At 39.8% G+C, this 27,585-nt stretch overlaps 1 protein-coding gene across 2 annotated transcripts in view; it reads right to left on the bottom strand.

The window, feature by feature from the left end:
- Window positions 1–27,585, bottom strand: part of mettl15 (methyltransferase like 15) — a 147,387-nt gene that overhangs the window by 78,879 nt on the left and 40,923 nt on the right. The window lies entirely within an intron of this gene.

The following is a 27,585-nucleotide window of genomic DNA, read 5'->3' on the forward strand; positions in this document are numbered from 1 at the left end:
ATTTGTAAACTATGGCCAGTGGCTCTACAATCACTAAACAGTGGAAATAGTTTATCTTTAGATTCCGTTATTTCCTATTAACATCTTGAAGACTTTCATAGCCAACACTTCTATGGATGTTAAGTCCATAAAGCCTCCTTCCATTTTCTTCAGGGAAATTATGGAAGGCCAATGATCGCTGGTCCAATTAGTGATGGCCACATTCCATGATGAATGATTTTTTTAAAAAAAGGACATTTTGAAATGTTTACTGATCTGCAGGAAGATCAATGACTCTTCTTAGTTCGCATCAAAGTAGATCAGAAGTAGAATGTGACACTACATCTGAGTGTCAGAAGGTAAATTTTTGACCAAATTTAAATCACATCCAATGTACATTGACTTAAAATTGCCCTTCCCGAGGGGGTGATCTCATAAAAGCCTACAAAATTCTAACAGGACTAAGCCAGAGTAAATGCAGGAAGGATGTTCCCACTAACTAGAGAGCCCAGGACCAAGAATCACCCAGTGGCTCACTGGTTAGCACTGCTGCCTCACAGCCCTAGGGACCCGGGTTCAATTCCTACCTCGGCTACTATCTGTGTGAAGTTTGCACATTCACTCAGTGTCTGTGTGGGTTTCCTCCAGGTGCTCCGGTTTCTTCCCACTATCCAAACACGTGCAGGTCAGGTGAATTGGCCATGCTAAACCGCCCATAGTGTTAGTCAGGGTAAATGAAGAGTAGGGGAATGAGTTACTCTTTGGAAGATCGGTGTGGACTTATTGGGCCAAATGGCCTGTTTCCACACTGTAGGGAATCTAATCTAATTTACTAAGGATATGAGGATAGGCCATTTAGGACTGGGGTGAGCAGAGACTGATGACCCTGTGGAATTTCTCTGCTCAGAAAATGCTTGAGGCCAAAAGATTGAACATTTTCAAGAAGGAGTTAGAAGTAGTTCTGAGAGCTAACGGGTTGTGCAGAAGAAGCAGGTACTGGATGTTCAGCCATGATCATTTGGAATGGCAAAGCAGTGTTGAAGGGCTGAATAGGCTACTCCTGCTCCTACTTTCTATGTTTCTAAGCGAATCACTCCATACAGCGAAGGGTTTGGGTATGTGCAACGGGAGAAGAGTTGTGAAATTGGATAAAGGAGTAAAAGTTCAAAAACGAAAGAAATCCAGTTTTTTTCATGTATACTTCCAACACAGTAACCAATCACAAAATATTGCAGTTAAAGACGGCATCTTCCTCCACAATAAAAATTAGTCATAAAAGACTCATTCAAAAAGCTTCAGCATAAACAACTTAGCACACCCACTGCTGTTTAGTTTTTTGAATCAGCAAGAGGTCAAGCAAGCGAATATACAAGAAAAACTTGTTAAAAGATGACTTCAAGTTTTTTTTTAAATTCATTCACAGGATGTGCACAACATTGGCTAGGCCAGGATTTATTGCCCATCCCTAATTGTTAAGAGTCTTTACTGTGGATCTGGAGTCACATGTAAGCCAGACCAGGTAAGGATGGCAGTTTCCTTCCCTAAAGGACATCAGTGAACCAGATAGGTTTCTCATCCAATGATTGGCAATGGTTTCATGGTCACTATTAGACTTTTAATTCCAGATTTTTAAAATTGAATTCAATTAAAATTCATCTTCCTTGACTGGGTTCAAACCCAGGTCCTCAGAGCATTACCTGGGTCTCTAGATTAATAGTTTAGCAACTTCATCACGAGACCATTGCCTCCCCTAAATGAGACTGCTAAAACCACTTCGAAAATTAGTCATCCAGGGAATCATCTCATTGAAAATTTTAAAATGATCTATCAAAATAAATGTCATACAGTGTGATTTGTATTCTCCCCATTCAGAATCTTGACCTGGAAACCGGAGGAGTGACTCCAACAAAAACTGTTGGTTATTCTTATTCATTCACAGAATGTGGGCTCACAGTCATTGCTATACATAAGTACCCTTCACTAGGTTATGGTGAGCTCCCTTAATATAACTGAGTAGTTTGCTAGGTGAGTTTAGAAGGCAGTTAAGAATAAACCACATTGCTGGGGAAATGGAGCCAGACAGCAAAATACTTTCTCCAAAAGGCATTAACAAACCAAATGGATTTCAACAATAATCTGGCAATTTCATGGACACCATCGTGGAAGCCAGGTTTTAATTCCAGACTGATATAATTAACTGTATTTAAATTCCATAGTGCTTTGTTGGGATTTGAGTTTAATACCAAATAATAACCTATTATTACATGTTTTTATTATGTAAAATGACTGCTATCTCTTTCTATGAAATATAGTAAATGGCAGAAGATTTCACTGATTTTCATTCTGAGCTTATCTTGCTTTCTACTTTGACTATTAGCTCGTTCTCACAATAAATATAGGCTCGCCATCAGTTACATGAAAATTGTCCAGATAAATCAGAATCCATCTTAAGTTATCTTTATAAAGCACATTTAATGTAGAAAAAAAAAACTTCGCAAAGATGCTTCATTATGACCAAGGAAAAGTGTCAGAGGTACTTAATCACTTAATTTAGTAAAACAGTTAATTTGATTTTCCACATCCACCTGGAAGCATAATGTATTTTCAATACAAATAAGCACAGTTATTATTTCAGAATAGTTCAGTCAATAGTCAGAAAGTAATGTTACCACCTACACAATTCCAATCAATTACTTTTAAACAGCTTTACTCGTCACAACAGAATTTTGTTAAATGCATGTGCTTTCTTCCAAATGCAAGGTAATTCTATTTTATATGAAAACTCTTACATAATATTTATTCACCACAATCTCACAAAGGAATTTATTGCACAAGAGTGACAAATTTCTAGAATCTAATACTGCTGAAAAATTATTTTTTAAATATGAGCCTTTTTTCTAGCATATTCAAGAGATTCACAACCCTTTCAGTGAAGAAATTTCTCCTGATCTTACTCCTAATTCATCAGCCCCTTATTCTAAGTTTATGCCTGACATTTTAGGAAACAATCTTGCAGCACGTACCATCAAGCCAATTCAGAAATCTGCATGTTTCAATGAAATCACCTCTCATTCTTCTAAACTCCAGGGAATATAAGCCATAATTACTCTTATTGTAGGAAAAGCCCCATATTTCAAAGACAATTTAGTGAACTGTGATCAACCACCTCCACTGAAAGCCCTTTCCTCCTCATATCCACTGTCAATATCTCAGCCGTGGTATTTTGTATGGTCCTTTGACTCCTGTTTGGCAGTTGAGTTTGTTGAGGAAGTGACAAACATAATCGATGATGGTAAGGCAGTGGATGGTGTCTACATGGACTTTTAGTAAAGCATTTGACAAGGTCCCTCATGGTAGGCTAGTCCAGAAGATCAAATCACATGGAATCCATGGTGAATAGGCAAGTTGGATACAAAACTTGCTTGACCATAGAAGACAGAGGGCAGTTTGGAGAGTCATTTTTCTAACTGGAAATCTGTGTTCCACAAGGATCAGTGCTGGGACCTCTGTTGTTTATATATATGTAATTATGTATATAAATGATTTAGAAGAAAACATAGGTGATCTGATTGGTAAGTTTGCACATGACACAAAAATTGGAAAGTTGTGAATAATGAGGAAGAACATCAAAGAATGCAGCAAAATATAGATTAGCTGGAAAATTGGGCAGAGAAATGGCAGATGGATTTTAGTCCAGACATGTTTGAAGTGATGTATTTGGGAGATCAAATGCAGGAAGAAAGTATGCTATGAATAGCAGGACCCTTAGGAGCTTAGACATACAGAGGGATCTTGGGATTCAAGCCCTTAGCTCTCTAAAAGTGACAACACAAGTAGATAACGTGGTAAAGGAGATGTACGGCATGTATATCTTATCGGTCAGGGCACTGAATATAAAAGTTCACAAGTCATGTTGCAACTGTATAAGACTTTGATCAGGCCATATTTGGAGTATTGTGCACCGTTCTGGTTGCTGCAATATAGGAACAATGTGGAAGCTTTGGAGAGGGTGCAGAAGAGGTTTACCAGCATTTTGCCTGGATTGGAGTATATTAATTTGAAGGAGAGGTTGGACAAACTTGGATTGTTTCTGCCAGAGCTTTGGAAGCTGATGGGCAACCTAATAGAAGTATATAAAATTATATGAGACATGGCAAAGTGGATAGCCAGAGTCTCTTTTTCAGGGTGGAAATGTCAAATAGTAAGGGGCACAGGTTTAAGGTGAGAGGGGGGCAAGTTTAACTTGTGCAAGGCAAGTTTTCTTGCACAGAGGGCAATAGGTGCGTGGAACACACTGCCAGAGGAGATGGTAGAAGCAGATATGATAGAAAAGTTTGAGAGGCATTTAGACAGAAAATAGAGGGATGCAGACCAAGTGCAGGCAAACGGGATTAGTTTAGAACAGCATCATGGTCAGCACAGACATGCTCGGCCAGTGGGCCTGTTCCTTAGTACTGCTTTATATTCTAAAGGGAAATTATGTTCAACCAATTTATTGGAGTTCTTTGAAGGATGAATACACATTGTTAAAAGGGACCACTGTGTTGCACTTGGATTTCCAGAATGCATTTGACATGGTGCCACATAAATGGTTACTGGATAGAAAATTGGCTGACTGACAGAAAACAGAATGCATACATCAATGGGTCTTTTTCACATTGACAGGATGCAATAAGTGGAGTCCCAGGGTAGTCTGTGTTGGGGCCTCAACTTTTTGTATGTTATATCAATGACTTAGCTAAGGGGAACAAAGGCAATGGTGAATACATTTGCAGATGACACTTACACTAAGACAGGTAGGAAATTGTGTTGTGAAGAGGACAAAAGGAGGTTACACACCAATACAAATAGGTTGAAGAATGAAATCGGGCCGAAGAAAAATAATGTGGGAAAATGCGCTGAATTTCACATTTGAATGAAAAAGCAGAATATTATCTAAAATGAGAACAACTGCAGAATTCCAAGTTGCAGAGTTATCTCGGTGTTTTAGCGCACGTCACAAAAACTTAACAGCAAAATAATGTACCTCTAGCAAGCAATCAAAAAGTAACATGTACCTACAGCAAGCAATCAAGAAGGCTAATAGAATGCTATTCTTTATGAGGGGGATGAATCAAAAATGTAAGTATCAAAAACAGAAATTTCTATAAAAGAAATTTCTATAAAAGTTCAGCAGGTCTGGCAGCATCCATGGAGAGAACCCGGAGTTAACATTTTGGGTCCAGCGACCCTTGCTCATTACTGATGGCTGCTTTTCCTAGCTCTGAAGGGTCACCGGACCCGAAACATTAACTCTAATTTCTCTTCACAGATGCTGCCAGACCTGCTGACTTTTCCAGCAACTTCTATTTTTGTTTCTGATTCACAGCATCTGCAGTTCTTTCAGTTTTTATTTAATATTTTTAAGAAAGTGGTTGGTAGATTTTTTTTTGTTCGACAAAAGAATCCAAGAATATTGGGATGAAATGGGAATGTGGAATTTGAAACACAAACACATCTTATTGAATGGCTGAGCAGGTATGAAGATCCAAATGGCTTACCTCCGTTCTTAATTTGTATGTTCGTGTGCATTTTTCTGCTGGGTTTAAATCACAGAAGTTCAAAAACTACAAACTTTCATTTCCAACATACAGCATTCCTCTGCCCCCGCTTTACCCATTTGATCCATACTCTTATCTCATTTTGCCTCAAACATTTCAATGCCCACCTGACTGCTCCCTGATTTCCATTCTTCTGAACTCTCAACCAATCCCACTAACTTTCAATGTTCCCTGCTCAGTTGAAATGTTAAAATGCATCACAATGAAAAAATATAGGTCTAAAAGTTTCTTTTAAAACATACATTGGAATGGCTGTGCAGCAAATTAAGGTGTGGTCAAAAGCAACAAATAGCTCACTAACAATGAACAAAATTTAGAGAAAACATTGTTCACATCACTCCCACTCTTGTTCATCTACATTTGTCCCGATTTCACAGCTGCTAATGTAAAGTTATCACATTCATTTTAATTCCTATCATTGCTCGTCCCTCTTTATGCATGTAATATTCTCCAGCATTCCTACAAACCCTCTCACTTCCAAATTTTTCAGTCCTCTGACTCTGGTTCCCTTTATCTCACCAGCTGTGATTATGCTGACAGTTGTCTCAGCTTCATTCTGGAATTGCTTCCTGAAATCTGTCTCTTTTCATTCCTCTCTATAGTTAAGACCATACTTAAATACAACTTTATTAATAAAAGTATTTTTTTCTCCCTCCTTCTGATATCTCCTTCATAGCTTGGCTTGGTGTATTTTTTGGTAATGCCTCTGTGAATGTCTTGGGATTATTTTTGCTATAATAAAGATGTTACTTGAATGCAAGTTCTTATTGATACAATTATCAATGCCTAGCACATGCATGGAAACTAAATCAAGTATAGTAATTCAACAGGCAACAGAATTCAGGTGAAGGAGCTGCAAGATATGATATAAAGCCTCAACAGAGTCTCCGTTACCAGAATTGTCTAACTGCAACTTGACATACTTATTTATAAACTAATCTGTAGTTTTAATGTAAGAATTGTTAAATAAAGTTTTAACACCATTGTTACAGCAAATTATTATTTTCAATATTTGTAATTCTTGCAAAGGCAAATCTGGATTTCAGAAACATCTGTCAGCATATGATTCATGGAATATGCCCAGGATGAGAGTTCAGCTTTAATTAAGCAACTGAAGCATGAAGATATCAATTACAATAAATGTTAATAGTGGCACAAACCAGGATGTGGTAGTTGCAGTCAGGGTTGAAAGATAATTTAGCATCAAAAAATGGTGAAATTAGTACTTTTTTTAAAAAAACTCTCTCTCTTTAGTGTGTTCATAAATAGAGCAAAGCTAAAATAAAACATGATGTTTCTTCATTATTTGAAAAGTAGGGAAATGAAAGATACTGTAGATTTATTTGAATAACAGTTCAGATGCATTAGGAAACGGCTCTGAAACAGGTGGGACTTGAATCCAGGCATTCTGGCCCAGAGGTAGAGACACTACCACTGCACCACAGAGCCCCTTTGAATGATATTGTATGCAGAGTACTATGGTACAATTTGTGCTCTTACAATTGTTTCTACAGGTATCTCTTTGAAGTGAATTCATAATTGAACCTAATTTTATTAAGATATAATCTGCTATAATACATATAAAGCAGTCATGCATACTTGATCAACTTTGCAGGAGTGACTGATCAGAATTTTGCTTTTGTGGTCAGCAATATGAAAAAATAACATTGCAACAGACATTCAAGGCTTTATAATGAAACAGGTTTTATGTTAGAAGATTTTTTTTCTCTTGGAATATCTGGATGACAGTTTTCCTTCAATGGGATGCAAAATGGCATCTATTTAAGTTAATACCATACTGATTGGATAGTAAAATGTAACCCCACTATTTAAGAAGGCAGAGAGAAAACACTGAATTATACATCATTAGTTTGACATTGGACAAGGGAAAAATGTGAAAGTCCACTATAAAAGATACAACAGCAGAGCATTTGGAAGATAGTGACAAGGCCACACAGAGTCAAATAGATTTATGAAATGGAAGTCATGCTTGACAATTCTGCTGGATTGTTTTTAGGAGGTAAATGGCAGTATAGATAATGGGGAGCCAGTTGAGATGGTTTACTTTGATTATCTGAAGGTCAACAACAAGGGGTGTTTAAAGTGAAAGGCAGAAGGTTCAGAGGGGATTTGAGGAAACACATTTTCACCCAGAGGGTGGTATAAGTTTGGAATACATTATCTGAAAGGGCAGTTGAGGCAAGAAACCTCACAGCCTTTTACTTGAAAGAGCACTTGAAGTCTTAGCATTCAAGGTTATGATCGAGAATGTGGTGCTAGAAAAGCACAGCAGGTCAGCCAGCATCTGAGCAGCAGCAGAATCAACATTTCAGGCAAAAGCCCGTCATCAGAAATGAGGCTTGTGAGCCCAGGGGGCCACCCCAACATTCCTGATGAAGGGCTTTTGCCCAAAACGTCGAGTCGCCTGCAACTTGGATGCTGCCTGACCTGCTGTGCTTTTCCAGCACCACACTCTCGACCTTGTAGACCACTCAATTTGTAATCAGGTCAGCTCACACCCTACTGAGCTGGCATCCTATTTTCATGGTATTCTACCCAGTTGGCACTATACTTACCCGACAGCCTGCCTTCAATCTCCTAGAACACTAACCTCACGCTTACTTAGCATTTGACAGCAGCTGTCAAAGTGACTGTCTGTGATTCTGGTCATTTAAGTTCAAGAATATGACAATTGACTGTTCTGAAAAGTTGGGATTATTTGCCTTCCCCTGACAGATTTGCAGTATGAGAAAACTACCAGAATGGAAGGAGCCCTGCATTTCCGATAGACCCTGATCGTAATCTCCCTCAGAAATAAAGGGTTCTCTCCTTTTGTGGAAAAAGGAACTGATTTGCAGTCTGCTTGAGATTGCTCCTCCTTGAAAGATGAGGCCCGTTATTTTTCTCTCACTACTCAACAAAAACCTATATAGCCTATCTGAAATTAAATGTAGTGGAACATCCAAGGCACATAATTGGGTAGTTACAAATTGATGTATGACAGCACACTAGACAGGTGATGAAAACTTGGCTGAAGAGGCAGCTTTGAAGGAGCATCATAAAAGGGGACAGTAGAAAGACGTTGTGCAAGACTTCCTGAAAATGGGGCCTAAGCAATTGAAGACACCACCAATGGTGGAGAGATTAAAATTAAGGATATACGGCAAGTTAGAGTTTACAGGGGAGTGCAGAGACCTCAGAGGGTTATAGACCAGCAATTGCAGAAGCAGGGAGAGGTAAGACCACAGAATGAGAATTTTGAAGTCAAAGTAGTGTTTGATTGGCAGCCAAAGAATACAATGACAATTTGTGAGGTAACGCAATAACAAGACTTTTTTGTGGTGATTCCAGCAGTGAGCTCTTCAAGGGTATGTAAACATGGTGGAATGTTGATGTCCAACATATTGGAGCTAGAAGAAATTAAATGGGCAAATAAACTTATATGATGCATAGATTAAACTTTCACAATCATTGAGTAGTTGTCTACACTTTATTATATAACAGCCTATATGTCAAAACAAAAATATATCTAAATATTCTAATCAAGGATTGTTCTGGCTTATACCCCTAATGATTTGATAACATCTTGAGCATTGTGGCCAGTCTGCAAAGCCTTATTCTGAGAAGAGGGCTAATCATGAGCAAGACTTAAGAATATTATCATTGATGAAAGACCAACAGCATTATTCTCCTATCAACAGCAGTTCATATCAGGCTTAATTTCCTATCATTATAACAGATGTAATTCTGCAGCAAAATGACAATAATTATAAATCTTGGGGCTATTCTATTTAGTCAGATGATAAAACAGCAATTTGAATGCAGATATGCAGCAATCCATGGTGTAGTCAAATTTCAACAGCTGCAGAACATTCATTCAATTAATCAACATGAGACTAAAATGGAAAGTTGGGTTCATTTGTTTGGTTAAAGGGAAGCAAGAAAGAAGACAAGGAAATTAGTGACTGAATTCAACATCAACTTTTGTATCATACTTTTCATTTCTCTTAGTTAAGTGTCAATTCTTTCCCATAAACTTAATTATTTTCAAATGCACAGACTATCGTATGGGCAAGCACCAGCAGGTAATATTGTTCAGGTGGATTCCATAAACCAAATACAGCATTTCCAAAATATTAATAGTGCAAAAATAGGTAATTGGGCCAAAGAGGTACATGTCAGTGTTTGAACATGATACAACAAATATTTCTCATCTGATCCATCAACATAATCCTTCAATTCGTTGCCTCCCTCTGTATCACTCTCCCTCCTCATGTATTTATCCAGCTTCTCTTCGAAGGCAACTATACCACAAAGGGTAGTTTAATGAATAATAGAGTTCCACTTTCTAGTTATTCTTTAGACAAAACAGTTTCTTCTGAATTCCCTGTGAGATTTCTTAATAACTATTTTATATTTAGGCTTATAGTTCTCATCTTGCCACAAGTGGAAATATCTTCCCAATGTATACATTATAGAGTCCAATCGTAACCTTAAAGCATTCTCAGACTCACTTCTATCTTGGAGAAAAGAGCTCTGCTATGTTCAATTCTTCTTGATGGGCATAACCTTTTTGTTTTGCCAAATGTCATGAAAGTTCCACATTTAATATTTTTAAGGACATGACTTTTGAAGAATGGTGAAAAATTAATTTCATTTCGAGTTCTGTGGAGACACCATGAGATGTACGAGCAGAAGTACATCAATAGACAGATTCAGTCCATCCAGATATTTTGACATTCAGTGAGATCATTGCTAATCATATAATCTTCAACTCTACCTTCCTGCCTCTTCCCTTACTGACTAAAAACTTGTCTCTCGCAGCCTCAAATATACTTAGCAACTCAGCCTCTACATCCCTCTGTGGTAAAGAATTCCACAGACAGAATATAATCAGAGAAGAAACTCTTCCTCATCTCCTTATTACGTGGGCAACACCTTACTCTGAGATTATGCCATTCAACCCTAGACTCTCCCAAAACGGAAACAACCTCTCTGCACCTATTCTTTCAAGTTCCCAAGATTTTTATTGAAACATTAAAGTCATCTCTCATTCTTCCAATAAGCACAGGCCCTACCTACTCATAATCTCTCCTCATAAGACAGTGCCTCCAAATGTAAAAATCAGCCTTCTGAACATTTTCTATATCATTCCTGAGGTAAAGGGGCAAAAACTATTCACAGTATTCCAACTTTAGCCTACCTCGTGCCTTGAATAGTTTGAGTAAGATTTTCCCATTTTATACTCCTATTCCCTTCAAAACAAAGGCCAAATTTTCATTGGCTTCCCTATTACCTGCTGGACTTTTATGCTAGCTTCTTTGTGATGTATGCACAAAGATTAGAGGATGGCACGGTGGCACAGTGGTTAGCACTGCTGCCTCACAGCGCCAGAGACCTGGGTTCAATTCCCACCTCAGGCGACTGACTGTGTGGAGTTTGCACGTTCTCCCCGTGTCTGTGTGGGTTTCCTCCGGGTGCTCCGGTTTCCTCCCACAGTCCAAAGTTGTGCAGGTCAGGTAAATTGGCCATGCTAAATTGCTTGTAGTGTTAGGTAAGGGGTAAATGTAGGGGTATGGGTGGGTTGCGCTTCGGCGGGTCGGTGTGGACTTGTTGGGCCGAAGAGCCTGTTTCCACACTGTAATGTAATCTGTAATTCCTAAATTCCACTGTGCTGTAGTTTTCCACAGTTTTTCTGTTTAAATAATAATCAATTCCTCTATTATCTCTGGCAAAGCCTCATACTTTTCCACCATCTGTTTCATCTACTAACTTTTTCCCACTCTCTTAACCTGTCTATTACTTTGCAGACTTTTTGTGTTGCACTCACCACTTGCCTTCCCAATTTTTGTGCTATCAGCAAACTTGGCAATGGTATATTACAGTTTCTAAGTTTTAAATGTATATTGTTGCGTAAGCAGGGATTCTTGTGACACTCCACTGGTTACAGATTGCCATCCTTATCTGTCTTCTATTAGTTAGCCAATCCTCTTACCGTGCTAACATACGACCTCCAACACCATGGGCTCGAATAAAAGCAAAATACTGTGAATGCTGGAAATCTGAAACAAAACAGAAAATGCTGGAAACTCAGCAAATCTCGCACTATCTGTGGGGAGAAAAACAAAGTAAATGTAGAACTTCACTTCTGAAAAAAGGTCAAACTCAAAATGTTCACTTTGTTTCGCTCCCCACAGGTGCTGCCAGACAATGGGCTCTCACCTTAGTAAGCAGTGTAACATGTAGTACGTTATCTAGTACGTTCTGGAAATCCAAATACATTACAGCCACTGCTTCAACTTAATTTATCCTGTTTGTTATCTCCTTAAGTAATTCGAGTATATTTGTTGAGCCTGATTCCCATTTCATGAAGCCATGCCTGACTTTAATTAAAGTACATAATGTATTTCTAAATGCTCTGCTAATACATCCTTTATAGTAGACTCTAACATTTTCCTGAAAATAGATGTTAAGCTAACTTGTCTTATAGTTACCTGCTTTTTGTCTCTTTCCATTTTTTAAGTAAAGTTGTTACACGAGCAGTTTTCCAACCCCCTGACACTTTTCCAAAATCCAAGGATTCCTGAAAGATTACTACCAGTGCATCCACTGCTTTTGTAGCTATATCTTTTAATATCACTGATGGAACCCATCAGGTCCAGGGGACTTAAATGATCCTCAGCCCCACAGATTTTCCTCATAACTGCTAAGGTTGGCGACCTGTAACCAGTGGGATTCCACATGGATCATGCTGGGACTGCAATTGTTTACAATATATATTAATGACTTGGAGGAAGGAAGAGAATATACTATAGCCAAATTTACAGATGCCACAAGAAAAGGTGGGAAGCAAATTGTAAAGGGGATACAACCAGCTTCCAGTGAGATATAAACAGGTTATTAGTGTCTCTTTGCCCCATTTACTTTTCTTATCTGCCTTTCTTTATACCAATTCTTAGCCTTTTGAATTACTTCAAACAATACTCTGAACTTGAACCTTCGTGCAAAAACAAAATTCCTGGGCAACATCAAATATTGTTTGGATCGGCAGTTCAGAAGAGCCAAAAACACATGTGGGTTGTGTTTTCCTGAATTTAGTAGAAAATTTGAACCTCTAATATGGGATTAATTTAATACCCATACAGGAAGGTATAGGTTAACAAAGGGAAACCAGAGCAGCATTGTCAAAGGCAGTCATGCATGAAATTTACACAAGCTCTTTGAAGAAATAACTGTCTAATAAATGGAATGCTGTACATGCTGTTTTTGATTTTCAATAATCCTTCAATGTAACACTTAAAGTTATTATCCCTGTTGATATTAATACTGGACAAGTCAGATTCCAAAGTGAAACATGGCTTGATAGAGCATAAGTTTCAGTTTTGCTATTGTTTACCACAGTGGTCAGTCACTCAAAATATTCACAAGAGGCTGTCAATGTACTTTTAACAAAAGAACAAAGTTCATTATGTGGAAATAAATAGTTAAAACTTTATAAAACACAAGGAACTACTACTGTTGTACGCGTTATGTTCCCAAACATAAGATATTTAACATTTCTGCAACTTATCCCAAAATCAACTGATATATCCCTTACATTTTAAAATGAGCATTAGTGTACAGGAGGAAATGAGTGGACCAATGCCAAAGTTATTATCAATTAAATCCAATAAGTGCTGAGAAGTGGATTAGAAAAATAATGCTGAAATTTGTCCAATAGTCACTGACCATAGGAAATAGCATTTGGCTATCTCAGGATTATGCCCTGTGCCATGTGTTACTGAAGCTAGGAACAGAGACAAATTACAATTGAAGTCATGGCTAAAGAGCAGGTGTAGGTGGGAGGGCTTCAATGGATCATTGGTCTTCCAGGGAAAGTGAGACGTGTAAAAGAAGGACAGGTTGCGCCTAAACTGGAGAAGCACCAATATCCTGGCAGGGACATTTGATATTGCCACTTGGGAGGGTTTAAACTAGTATGGCAGGGAGGTGGGAACCAGAGCAGCAGATCTTAAAGTATAAAGACTGGGAAGAGCTTGAACCTAAGGCAAATATAGCTGAGAGGAAGAGCAGTAAGGGACAGGTTGTTGAGCTCAGTGAAACTGAAGGCTTGGACTGTATTTGCTTCTATGCAAGAAGTATAACAGGTAAGACAATGAACATAGAGCCTGGATTAATGCATGCGGTTATGATGTTGTTGCTATCACAGAGACATGGATGAAAGAGAGACATGATTGGCCATTTAATATTCTGGGATATGGATGTTTAAATGAGACAGAGGAGAAAGCAAAAGAGGTGGGGGGATTGCATTACAGGTCAGGGAGAATATCACAGCTGTGTGGAGGATCGTGCAGCTAGGCATAATGGGTAGAGCTCAGGAATAGGAAAGGTGCAATCTCAATGCTGGGATTGTACTACAGACCTCCCAGCTGCCAGCAAAAGATAGAGGAAGAGATATGCAATCAGATACTGGAAAGATGTGAAAATAACAGGATTGTTGTGGTGGATGATTTTAACTTCTCCCATATTGACTGGGACTCCCTTAGTACCAGGGGTTTGGATGGGGAACAATTTGTTCAGTGTGTCCAGGAGAGTTTTTTGAAACAGTATGTCGATAGTCCAACGAGGGAGAGGGCCATGTGTATTGGGAAATAAGCCAGGTAATCAAAGTTTCAGCGGGGGAACATTTTGAGAATAGTGACAATAATTCCATAGGTTTTTGATACTTATCAATAAGGGCAACAGTAGACCTCGGATGAAGGTGTTAAATTGGGGAAAGGCCAACTATAACCGAATTAGGTAAGAATTGGAGAATGTAGATGGAGAGCGGCTGTTCGAAGTTAAATCCATGTCCGAAATGAGGAGGCAGCTGTTTGAGGTTAAATCCACATCTGACATGTGGAAGTCTTTTAAGGACCAGTTGATTAGAGTGCTGGACAGGCATGGTCCTGTGAAAATGAAGGATATAAATGGCAGGATTCAGGACCCTTGGATGACAAAGAAAATGATTAGCTTCGTCAAAACAAAAGCATGGATAAAATCTAGGCAACTAAAAACAGACAAAAATCCTTGAATAACACAGAGAAAGTAGGAAGGATCTCAAACAGGGAGTCAGGAGAGCTAAAAGGGTCCTTGGCTGGCAAGATTAAGGAGAATCCAAAGGTATTTTATACATACATTAAGAGCAAGTGGAGAGCTCAGGAAGAGTAAGCTCACTAAAGATAAAGGAGGGAGGGTGGAGCCAGAGGAAATGCGTGAGATCCTCAATGAATACTTTACATCAGTGTTCAAAGGGAGGGACATGAGCAGGATAGGTTAGGGAAAGGTCTGTGAATACTCCAGGGAAAGTCAACAGTATTGAGGAGGAATTGTTGGGTGTCTTGAAATACAGTAAGGTAGACAAGTCCCAAAAGCTCGACAGGATATATCCCAAGATGCTGTGGGAGGCAAGAAAAGAAATAGCTGGGCCCTTAACATATATATTTGCATCCTCTTTGGCCTCAGGCAAGGTTCCAGGGGACTGGAGAATGGCCAATGTTTAAGAAGGGAGTCAGAGCTAATCTAGGTAATTACTGGCCAAGGAGCCAACATCAGTGGTGGGGAAGCTGTTGGAGAAAGTACTCAGAGGTAGCATTTATTCACAACTGGAAGCGAATGGATTTGTTAGTGATGGGTTTGTGCCGGGAAAGTCATGACTCATCAACTTGATTGAGGTTTCTGAATGATTGATGAGGGAAAGGCAGTGAATGTTTAGTAAGGCATTTGATAAAGTACCTCATGGCAGGCTGGTACGGAAGGTAGAATCTCATGGGATCTGGATGAGCTGGCTAGATGGATACAAAACTGGCTTGGATGTAGAAGACAAAGAGTTGCGTTGAAACGCTGCTTTTTTAAATGGAGATTATTAACTAGTGGTGTTCCACACAGATCAGTGCTGGGACCTTTGTTGTTTGTGGCATATATGAATGATCTGGAGGAAAATGTAAGTGATCTGATTAGTAAGTTTGCAGATGACACCAAAATTGGCAGAGTTGCCGATAGAGATGTGGACTGTCAAAGATTACAGTGGGATACAGATTGCATATTTGGGCAGGAAAATAGCAGGTGGAGTTTAATCCAGACAAATGCAAGGTGATGCATTTTGGAATATCAAATTCAGGTGTGAATTATAAAATAAATGGTGGAACCATTAGGAGGAATGACATACAGAGGGATCTGGGCATACAGGTCCACAGATCCCTAACACTGATATCAGAGGTGCATAAGGTGGTCAAGAAGGCATACAGCAGACTTGTCTTTATCAGCTGAGGCACTGAATATAAAAGTTGACAAGTTATATTTCAGCTGTAAAAAAGTTTAGCTAGACCACATTTGGAGTACTGCATGCAGCTCGGGTTGCCACATTACTTTGTTTTGGAGAGGGTGCAGAGAAGGGTTACTGCTTGGTCTGGAGGGTTTAAGTTTTGAGGAGAGGTTGGATAAACTTGGATTGTTTTCACTGGAAAGACAGGGGCTGAAGGGGGACCTGATAGAATTCTACAAATTATGAGAGGCATAGGTTTTTTTTCCCTAGAGTGGAAAGATCAATTACAAGAGGGCACGGGTTCAAAGTAAGAGGCGGAAAGTTTAAGGGAGAGGTGTGGGGAAACTTTTTCCACACAGAGGGTGGTGGGTGCTTAGAGGTGATGGAAACAGGCAGGTTAGCCATGTTTAAGGCATATCTTAATGGTTACATAACGAGAGGCGAATAGATGGATAGAAACCATTCATAGGCAATAAGTAGCAGGTCTAAATAAGAATAGGGTTTCTTGGTGGGCTGATGTAGCTATTCCTGTGCTGTATTGTACTGTATTACAGATCTTTTTGTTTGCCTGTTAGATTGAGATTTGGTGAGATGTTGTAATTATCCTGGAATTGGAATCAAGGTTAAAATACCACTGATCTAGAAAGTCTTTCCTTAACAGATGATCAAGTGTGAGACAATACTAGGAAGCATTGACCAATTCAAATCAATTACTTGTCCTTCAGATGGAAGTTTGTCTGAATTCATAGAACATAACAGTGCAGTACAGGCCCTTCGACCCTCGATGTTGCGCCGCCCTGTCATACCAATCTGAAGCCCATCCCACCTACACTATTCCATGTACGTTCATTTGCCTGTCCAATGACAACTTAAATGCACTTAAACGTGGCGAATCTACTACCGACGCAGTCAAAGCATTCCATACCCTTACTACTCTCTGAGTAAAGAAACTACCTCTGACATCTGTCTTATACCTATCGCCCCTCACTTTAAAGTTGTGTCCCCTCGTGTTTGTCGTCCCCATACTTAGAAAAAGGCTCTCCCTGTCCACCCTATCTAACCCTCTGATTATCTTGTATGTCTCTATTAAGTCACCTCTCAACCTTCTTCTCTCTAACGAGAACAGCCTCAAGGCCCTCAGCCTTACCTCGTAAGACATTCCTTCCATACCAGGCAACATCCATTAAATTCAGTGCTTTATAAATTTGGGAATGGACTACAGCACCAAAATATATGTATGTCTATTGGTAGGAGACGAACGGTTGTTTTTTGAACTGGAGGCCTGTGACCAGTGGTGTTCTGCAGGGATCAGTACTGGGTCCACTTTTGTTTGTAAATTACATAAACAACTTGGATGAGAAGTTTGCAGATGACACCAAAACTGGTTGTATAGTTGACAGTGAAGAAGGCTATCTAAGCCTATGTCAACACAATAGATTAGATTTTTAGATTAGATTACAGTGTGGAAACAGGCCCTTCGGCCCAACAAGTCCACACCGACCCGCCGAAGCGAAACCCACCCATACCCCTACATTTACCCCTTACCTAACACTACGGGCAATTTAGCATGGCCAATTCACCTAACCCTGCACATCTTTATGACTGTGGGAGGAAACCGGAGCACCCGGAGGAAACCCACGCAGACACGGGGAGAACGTGCAAACTCCACACAGTCAGTCGCCTGAGGCGGGAATTGAACCCTGGTCTCTGACGCTGTGAGGCAGCAGTGCTAACCACTGTGCCACCGTGCCGCCCACAAATAGTTTCATGGTCACTATTACAGGGATTAATTTATTAAAAATTCCTGATTTATTAATTTAACTTGTATTCTATCAGCTGCTTTATGGGTTTTTAAGGTGCGTCCAGTAACATTACCACAATTCCACAATCCCTATAGCACACTCTCTTTGATGTTACTTAGTCAATGGTGTATCCACACTGAAGTGGCCCTTTGTATCCCATGGGCTTTATACCAATAAGGCAAAAGTGAGGACTGCAGATGCTGGGAATCAGAGTCTAGATTAGAGTGGTGCTGGAAAAGCACATCAGGTCAGGCAGCATCCAAGGTGCAGGAAAATCGACGTTTCGGGCAAAAGCCCTTCATCAGGAATGGTCCTACTTGTCTTTTTACCACTGTTTTACTACTTGGATTTTCACCATTCCTGATGAAGGGCTTTTGCCTGATTTTCATGCTCCTCGGATGCTTTATACTGATAAGCCTGTTACATAGCATATATCCTTTGGAAGTCCACCCACATCACATTTACTTGATTACTCTCATCAACTCTCGATTATCTTCGCAAAAAACTAAATAAGCACGATTTTCATTTAACATATTCGTGTTTGGTTTCCTTAATTAATCTTCATTTATCCAAGCAACAACTTTTTCTAATTTTTCATTTTGAAAAGTACAAAGGGAACACTCACTGATTAGATTACTTACAGTGTGGAAACAGGCCCTTCGGCCCAACAAGTCCACACCGAAGTGCAACCCACCCAAACCCCTACATTTACCCCTTACCTAACACTACGGGCAATTTAGCAGGCCAATTTACCTGTCCTGCACATCTTTGGACTGTGGGAGGAAACCGGAGCACCCGGAGGAAACCCACGCCGACATGGGGAGAACGTGCAAACTCCACACAGTCAGTTGCCTGAGGTGGGAATTGAACCCGGGTCTCTGGTGCCGTGAAGCAGCAGTGCTAACCACTGTGCCATCGTGCCACCACTGGCCCATAGTTGCTGTTGAAATTCTTACACCCTTCTTTGCATAACACCATAACATTTGTAATTCTCCATTCCTTTCATACCACCTGTCTCACAAGCAAATTGGAAATTTCTAGCCAGCATCTCTGCAATTTCCATCCTTAGATAGTGGTACTTCAATATTGAAGGGGCACCAGTCTAATATGAATGCCACCTCCTCCTCAATTTTTAACCTGTCCAATATCTCAGTTATCACATCTTTCACTCTGACTTTGGCAGCATTTTCTTCCTTGGTAAAGTCAGAAACAAAGTACTCATTATATTCTGTACATGAGGAATGACTTCCACCTCCATGCAAAAATCCTCTTTTGGGTCTCTAACTGGCGCTACTTGACTTTTTACCACTGTTTTACTACTTGGATTTTTTTATTCATTTGTGGAGTGTGGGCGTCACTAACTGACCAGCATTTTATTGCCTGCCCCTAGTTGCCCTTGAGAAGGGGTGGTGAGTTGCCTTCTTGAACTGCTGCAGTCCACCTGCTGTGGATTAACCCACAATGCCATCAGGGAGGGAATTTCAGGATTTTGACCAGATGACAGGGAAGGAATGGCAATATATTTCCAAGTCAGGATGGTGGGTTGCTTGGAGGGGAGCTTGAAGGTGGTGTTCCCTTATATCTGCTATCCTTGTTATTCTACTTGGAAGGGGTCGTGGGTTTCGAAGGTGCACTCTGAGGATCTTTGGTGAATTTCTGCAGTGCATCTTGTAGATAGTACATACTGCTGCCACTGTGCGATGGTAGAGGAAGTGAATGCTTGTGGATGTTGTGCCTATCAAGCAGACTGCTTTGTCCTGGTGGTGAGAAGCTTCTTGAGTGTTGTTGGGGCTGCACCCAACGAGGCAAGAAGGGAGTATTCCATCACACTCCTGACTTGTGCCTTGTAGATGGTGGACAGTCTTTGGAGAGTCAGGAGCTGGGTTACTCACCACATTATTCCTCGCCTCTTACCTGGTCTTGTAGCCTCTGTGTTTATGTGGTGTGTCCAGTTGAGCTTGTGGTCAATGACAGTCCAAAGATGTGCAGGTTAGGTGAATTGGCTATGCTAAATTGCCCGCAGTGTTAGGTGCATTAGTCAGGGGTAAATGTAGGGGAATGGGTTTGGATGGGTTGCTCTTCGGAGGGTCGGTGTGGGCTTGTTGGGCCAAAGGGCCTGTTTCCACACTGTCAGGAATCTATTCTAAAGGAGAAGTAAAAATCTAATGGTAACACCATTCAATGCCAAGGGGTGGTAGTTAGCTTGTCACTTAATCATGATGGTCGTAGCCTGGTACTTGTGTTGTGCGCAAGTTACTTGCCACTTGTCAGGTTATGCCTGGATATTGTCCAGATACTGCTGCATTTAAACATGGACTGCTTCAGTAACTGAGGAGTCACAAGTAGTGCTGAACGTTGTTCAATCATCGGTGAACATCTCTACTTCTGAGCTTATGATGGAGTGCCGATCATTGATGAAGCAGCTGAAGATTGTTGGGTCTAGGACACTACCCTGAGGAACTCCTGCAGGGATGTCTCGGAGCTGAGATAACTGATCTCCAACAACTACGACTATCCTCCTGTGTCAGGTATGACTCCTACCACTGGAGAGTTTGCTCCCTGACATCAGTTTTGCTAGGACTCCTTGATGCCACACTCGAATGAATACAGCCTTGATGTCAAGGGCTGTCATTCTTCACCTGACCTCTGGAATTCAGCTCTTTTGTCCATGTATAGTCCAAGGTTGGAATGAGGTCCAGAGCTGTGTGGCTCTGGCAGAACCCAAACTGGGCATCACTGAGCAGGTTATTGCTGAGCAGGTGTTGCTTGATAGCACTATTGATGACACCTTCCATCACTGTACTGATGATCGAGAGTAGACTCATGGGGTGGTAATTGGCTGGGTTGGATTTGTCCTGCTTTTTATGTACAAGACACACTTGGGCAATTTTCCACATTGTCGGGTACATACCAGTGTTGTAACTGCAGTGGAGCAGCTTGGCTAAGGAAATGGCAGGTTCTGTAGCTCACATCTTCAGTAGTATTGCTGGAAAGTTGTCAGGGCCCGTAGCCTTTGTTGTATCCAGTGTCTCAAATCATTTCTAGATAGCACGTGGAGTGATTCGAACTGGTATCTGTAATGCTGGGAACCACTGGAGGAGGCAGAGATGGATCATCCACTTGTTACTTCTGACTGGAGATTGCTGCAAAATCTTCAGCCTTATCTCTTGCACTGATCTGCTGGGCTCTTCCATCATTGACGATGGGGAAATTTGTGGAGCCTCCTCCTCCAGTAAGGTGTTTTATTGTCCACCGCCATTCAAGACTGGATGTGGCAGGACTGCAGATCTTGGATCTGATTCATTAGTTGTGGGATCACTTAGCTCTGTCTATCACTTGCTGCTTATGCAGTTTGGGATGCAAGTAACGCTGTTTGGTGGCTTCACCAGGTTTACACCTCATCTTTAGGGAGGCCTGATGCTGCTCCTGGAATGCCCTTTTGTAACTTCCATTGAACCAAGGTTGATCTCTTGGCTTGATGGTAATGGTGGAGTGGGGGATATACCAGGCCATGAGATTATAGATTGTGCTGTAGTACAATTCTGCTGCTGTTGATGGCCCACAGTGCCTCAGTCTTGAGATGCCACCTCTGCTGGGTCAGTCCTGCCAGTGAGACAAGACATATCCAGGGATGCTGATGGTGGTGTCTTAGACATTGACTATGACTGTTGCTTGATTAGTCTGTGAGACAGCACTCCCAATTTTGGCACCAGCCCCCAGATGTTAGTGAGGAGGACTTGGCAGGGTTGACAGAGTTGTTTCTGCATTGTCTTTTCCGGTGCCTAGGTTGATGCTAGGTTATCAATCCGGTTTCATTTATTTGAGACTTTGTAGTGTTTAGTACAACTAAGCTATTTCAGAGGGCAACTGAAAGTCAACCACATTGTTGTGGGTTTGGAGTTACATGTAGGTCAGACCAGGTGAGGATGGCAGATTTCCTTCCCGGAAGGACATTAGCAAACAAGCTTGGTTTTTCTAACAATCGACAATGATTTCATCGGTAGATTGATAATTGCAGATTTTTTTCTGTTGAATTCAAATTCCACCATCTGCCATGGTGGGATTTGAACCTGGGTCCCCTGAACATTAACTGAGTTGCGGAATTAATAATCTAGCAATAATACACCAGGCCATCACCTACCCATTAAGATATTTGTAGGAAATGTTTGGACTTCTTTTTAGCAGCCTTTTCCATCAGACTCTATCTTTGTTTTTCACATACCTCTCAACTTTGTATACTCAGCCTGGTGTTCATTTGCATTTTCAACCTTTCTTGTGTCATATGCACCATTGAACACACTGCTGAATTAGCCCAGTGTTTTCTCTGATGGCACACCGGGAAACATACACAGCATGCATCAAATTTGCAAATAGCCCCTGTATTTGGAATTTCAAACCATTAACTTTATTTTCCAAATTATTGTAACATAATATGGTTTTGCAGAAGAAGAAGTTTACTTATTATGTGAACCATTAGTTTAAGTTATTCAATGAAACAGAAACTGTGGAAAACACATTTAATAAAAGATCAATAATTTCATTTAAAATTAAATGCTCAAGGCAATAGAGGGAATTATCTATTAAAATACTAAAAGCTCTTCAGCTACAAAGAGGTGCATGCTATAAGTTTATTGATTTAAAACAGATTTCATGTAAATACAATAGTAACCAGACCAGCATGTATTGCTTGTACCTCAATCTGCTTTGAATAACTAACAATCCATGAAGCAGCCAGACATCTCCTAGTTCTTTGTAGATGTAAGTCCATAATGTCAAAACATATGAAATAGGAAATAGGGTTTAAAACATGCTTGTTACAGAAAGACAATGGTGTACATCACTTTTTATTGAATGTGAGACATGAGATTTTTTCCTGCAATAAAGGTGCTTTAGAAAGTATCAGTCAGAATCTTTGATCATCATGACGCATATGTAAAATTAAAAATGTATTGCAAATTTACAGAAAATTTATGTCTATTGACTGCTCAAAATTAAACCTTATAAGTTTAGGTACTACGTTATTCTACACTCTCCAAGTCCTTAGAAAATAATATAGGCAATCTGTATTACATTTCATTAAAGTATCAAAATATTCTGCAAAATCCCTCCTTTATTACAGGGACAGGGAGCATATTTAGGTGGATGACAATCTGTGGAGGGAATAGGACACAAATAGAAACATAACATGCATTTGAATAACCTCATCAACTTTCAGTTTCCCCACAGTTAATGATTTATGAAATAGAGCCAATACAAAGCACAAAAAAGTTCTACAAATGGAAGGGAGATAAAACAGCAGTTCATGTTTTTAAAGTTGCTGGCTGAGTGGGGATGGGGATGGAAGCATGGGAGAATGCACTGGCCACTTTCAGGGAAGTTTGGGAGGACAGGGAAGGGAAGTGAAGATTACCAGGAATAGAAATTTAGTCCTTCTTCTCATGGTGAATGCTTCCAATTGCTCATAATCTGTCAAACTCTAGAGCATAACATCACCTGCTGCAAGAGAATCTTGAAATGGTTCTCCTACTAAAATTCAGCAGAATGAATAAGTTAACCTGTCTGAAATAAAAACCAAGATGGCTGGAGGTTGTAAGCAGATCAGGTAGTAATTCTGTAGAAACAAATAACTTGTGCTGAAATGTTTTCAAAACCATGGATCCGCAGAAATGCTTCTCCCATTCTGCCCTAAATTTTTGCAGTAAATTCTCCACAACCTCTTACCCACACCCACTTGACATGATTGAGAGAGCAGTCACCAAAGTGTTGTTTTTAATATAGCTTATAACCTAAGCAATAAGTACTTATGGAAGGATCGTTTTCAGCACCAATCTCAAATCTGTCCATTAGTTCTGATTTGCAAACGTTTTTAGCAGCTCATCAAAATTCTTAATCATCGTGAATTTATCTGCCAGAAATACCATTTAAAAGGAAGTTTCTTCAAAGCAGGAAATAGTGCTACAAGTACCATTACAATAACATTAGATATTAGATTCCAAGGAGGATACTGTGCCTGTCAGTGGGTTTTCAATGGATGGGATATTGACTACAAGAAGGATCAGAGTTTGCTTTAGCAACCTCCAGTAACATGCAGCTCTCTGCAGAGTAAATCCCTGCACAGTCAACTTGCTCGCTTGCCAAACACACCTATTTAGACTGTGATTGTGTCTAGCAGACTGGTACCAGTGCCAATTTGAGTGGTGTCAGACAGTCAGGGGAGTGCTTGCTCCCTCTTTTGTGATGGTTGCTGTATTTGGGAGCAGCACTGAAGGCTGAGGTGTTGCCTGAATGAAGACTGCTATAATGGGAGCACCTCAGGGCTGACACCAGGACCTTGTTTGGAATCTGTAAGAAATATTGTCAGAGTTAATGACTACCTCCCAGAGACGTGATCAGAGGGCTCTTTTGGAAAAGGTGATATGGAGGAGTCAGCCCTGCCTGAGAGAGCATGAAAACCCATAACTACGTAACCTGCAGTGTATTATAAATGGTTCAGGTGACTAGTTTGTGTTTTAGGAAGTGTGCTGCAGTTGAAAAACCGTGCACTTGGTACTCAAGTAATGTAAAGCTATTGTTGAATGTGAATAGTCAGCTCAAATCTCAAGAAAAGGATCTCAAATTTAACCAGGGGAAGAACTCTGGAGCTGGAACACAGTGGAGTGCCTATCAAATCTGAGAGCTCTATCTTTGTTGTAGCAGTAATTTAAATCTAATTTATAGCTAATGTTGACTGCAGTTTATCAGAAAAAAACCTTTTAACTAAACTTGAATTACCAGACAAAGTACAATTTATAAAACTGAAATCGTCCATTAGTTTATCACCGAGGTTATTCAGTAAACCTGGTTCTTTTGGTTTGTTTGTTTCTACAAGGACCAATTCTTTTAAGTCTCTTTAATATAGCAAGCCACGTTCAAGAAGTTAGTCCCTCCCTGATTTCTTCCTAATCAAAATAATCACCATCAAACTTTTGAAAACCACCTCAATGAGCTTCCATCAATCCGGCCTGGCAGCTACCATTTGGCTCCCATTTGGTCCATGGTCTTGAAGGCTGCAGCAAAATCTCACCTGTTAATTCTCTCTCTCCAGAAATTCTCGTCTGTTTCCAACAATTTCTCTTTTGATTCTCAATTCAGATATTTAGTATCCACATCATTTTGCATTTTTTTGCATAAATAATTATTTCTACTCTAATTATTGATGCTGGTCTACTATTTGAACAAATCTGTTCTTTAGGTAACTGTTTAATGATGAAACTCAAAGAGTTATGTCATCAGGTAAGAGTGAGCTAAGAGAAAGCAAGTTCATTTGATGTCTTCCAAAATGGTGTAAAAGCACGGAACAGAAATCCCTAATACTAGTATTGTTTGCCTAATGCATCTGTCTTTCTACGTGCAATCTTGAGAGATTCTTTTTTGCATGTTTTTGCATTTTCTGCCCATTCCTCATGCATTTTGACTTTTAAAGTACTTATTTCCACTACAAGAAATTTTCTATATGCACATATGGAATAAATGAATTTTGCGGTAATAATTACACAGAATCTGTCACAATTTCTTGTCATTACTCTTCTAAGATTAACAGTAACTTCTGGAATTTCCTGCACATGTGCAGTTCAATGCAGAAATCCAGAAGTTGCTGTCACTTATTTAATGCTTCCCTGCTGTGTGCATTTGTTGAAGTCACCACAGATGGCAATTAATTAGACATTATTGATCAGATGAGAGCATGCCCTTTTATGCTATCAGTCTTACTTTACAACTGTTGAGAATGGGTCTAACTGGGTGTTTAAACAGCATACTAAGTTGGTAATTACAACTGAACTTATTGGGTCCTGTTTGTAGGATGTCAAATTACACTATGATGTAAAAATTTTACATACATTTTTTAAAAATCTTTTTATATTTCAGCTTTGACTTTGACTCTGTGTATTAACTCCAATCATTAATCTTAGTTTTAAAGATTAACAAAAATGAAGAATAATCAGAGCATTGTATTTTCCTGGTTTGCTGTTTTGTTTATTTTTATTCTTTCATGCAATTTGAGCATCTTTGATAAAGGCAGAATTTATTGCCATCCCTCACTGGCCTTGGAGGATGTTTGGTGAACTGCTTTCTTGAATCCACACAGCTGATCTGGTGTCAGTTCACACACACTGGTATTAGGAAGGGAGTTTCAGATTTTTGGCCTGGTAACTTCAATGTGATTGGTTGTTTAACATGATAATGTCAATGTTGCTGGACATCTAGAGATCTCCTTGACTTGAGGCTAAATTCAAACCAACATTGTAAAAGGAGAAAACCAATCCACAGAGATGATAACTGCATCTTCGCAGACAGCTTTGCTTGTGATCAGTGACATTCAGTTCTCCATTAATATTAAAATTCAAACTCTTATTTGATGACCCACAATTTAAATATGTTATTCAGCTTCAAAAACTGGGGCTACTGTCTTACTCAATTTATTCACCAGCAAGAACTTCAAACTCACTTAAAAAGTACTATTTAATAGTTTATGCTGCTAATTTTATATTGAACTTAACTGCAAATATTGTAGTAGTATTAAAAATTGCCAAGGCAGAGAATCAATTCAAGCAAAGCTACTGGAATTTTGCAGTCAAACTGCCTACCAATGCCTATCCCAGAACCAAAAATATCAAATTATCTACATCACAAGGCCTTCAATCAAACAACTAGTAATGGACAGTCTCTTGAGATCCTTTTTAACTTCAGCCCCCTCAAATCAGTTAAGACAGCAGACAATATATTGTGAATAAAACAAGATATTTCTTCACAGTACAATATTAGGCACATGAAAATATAAGGAGAAAGTGAGGACTGCAGATGCGGGAGATCAGAGCTGAAAATGTGTTGCTGGAAAAGCGCAGCAGGTCAGGCAGCATCCAAGGAGCAGGAGAATCGATGTTTCGGGCATGAGCCCTTCTTCAGGAATGAAAATATAATCACACCTTACAACCCTTCAATTGAAATGATGAAATTTTTCATGCATAATAACAGATTTAGAAACATAATACTCAATGGCAAGCTATAGAATTTATTCCATTTAGGTAACACAAATTGTGTGACCTTACAGTGCAAGAAATTTTTGTCTCATAAGCTTCTGCATTCAGTCATTATCATTAAAATGCCTATCTAATTCTTGGTCTGTCAATGTTACACTAACATTTTCAAGGTTAGATACGTGAACTCAAGCAGCAGTTTTCAATGTAATCCTCACTGTCGTAACAAGCTACCTGAATGCTAAGCTCAAAGGAACATTCCCTGGATAAAAAGGTTCCAACTTTCCACATGTTTAATGGGAGCTTTGCAGGAATGCTATTATTCAACATTTATTAACCTAGAAAATTTATGTCTAAAAGGGTTATCACGTCTGAACCCAAGTGGATTCCTTGTTAAAAGGGAGTGTTTTCATTATGTTTAATAATTTCTGATTTGGCCAGATGCTGTATCATCTATTGTGATAACGAAAGTATTACGAAAATCAAATAGTTAAATAGTCTTTAAAATAAATCATCCGCCGACATTTCCGCCACCTCCAAACAGACCCCACCACCAGGGATATATTTCCCTCCCCACCCCTCTCCGCCTTCCGCAAAGACCGTTCCCTCCGTGACTACCTAGTCAGGTCCACGCCCCCCTACGACCCACCCTCCCATCCTGGCACTTTCCCCTGCCACCGCAGGAACTGTAAAACCTGCGCCCACACCTCCTCCCTCACCTCTATCCAAGGCCCCAAAGGAGCTTTCCACATCCATCAAAGTTTTACCTGCAAATCCACTAATATCATTTATTGTATCCGTTGCTCCAGATGCGGTCTCCTCTCCATTGGGGAGACTGGGCGCCTCCTACCAGAGCACTTTAGGGAACATCTCCGGGACACCCACAC

Source organism: Chiloscyllium plagiosum, chromosome 16 (assembly GCF_004010195.1).
Source record: "Chiloscyllium plagiosum isolate BGI_BamShark_2017 chromosome 16, ASM401019v2, whole genome shotgun sequence".
NCBI lineage: Eukaryota > Metazoa > Chordata > Chondrichthyes > Orectolobiformes > Hemiscylliidae > Chiloscyllium > Chiloscyllium plagiosum.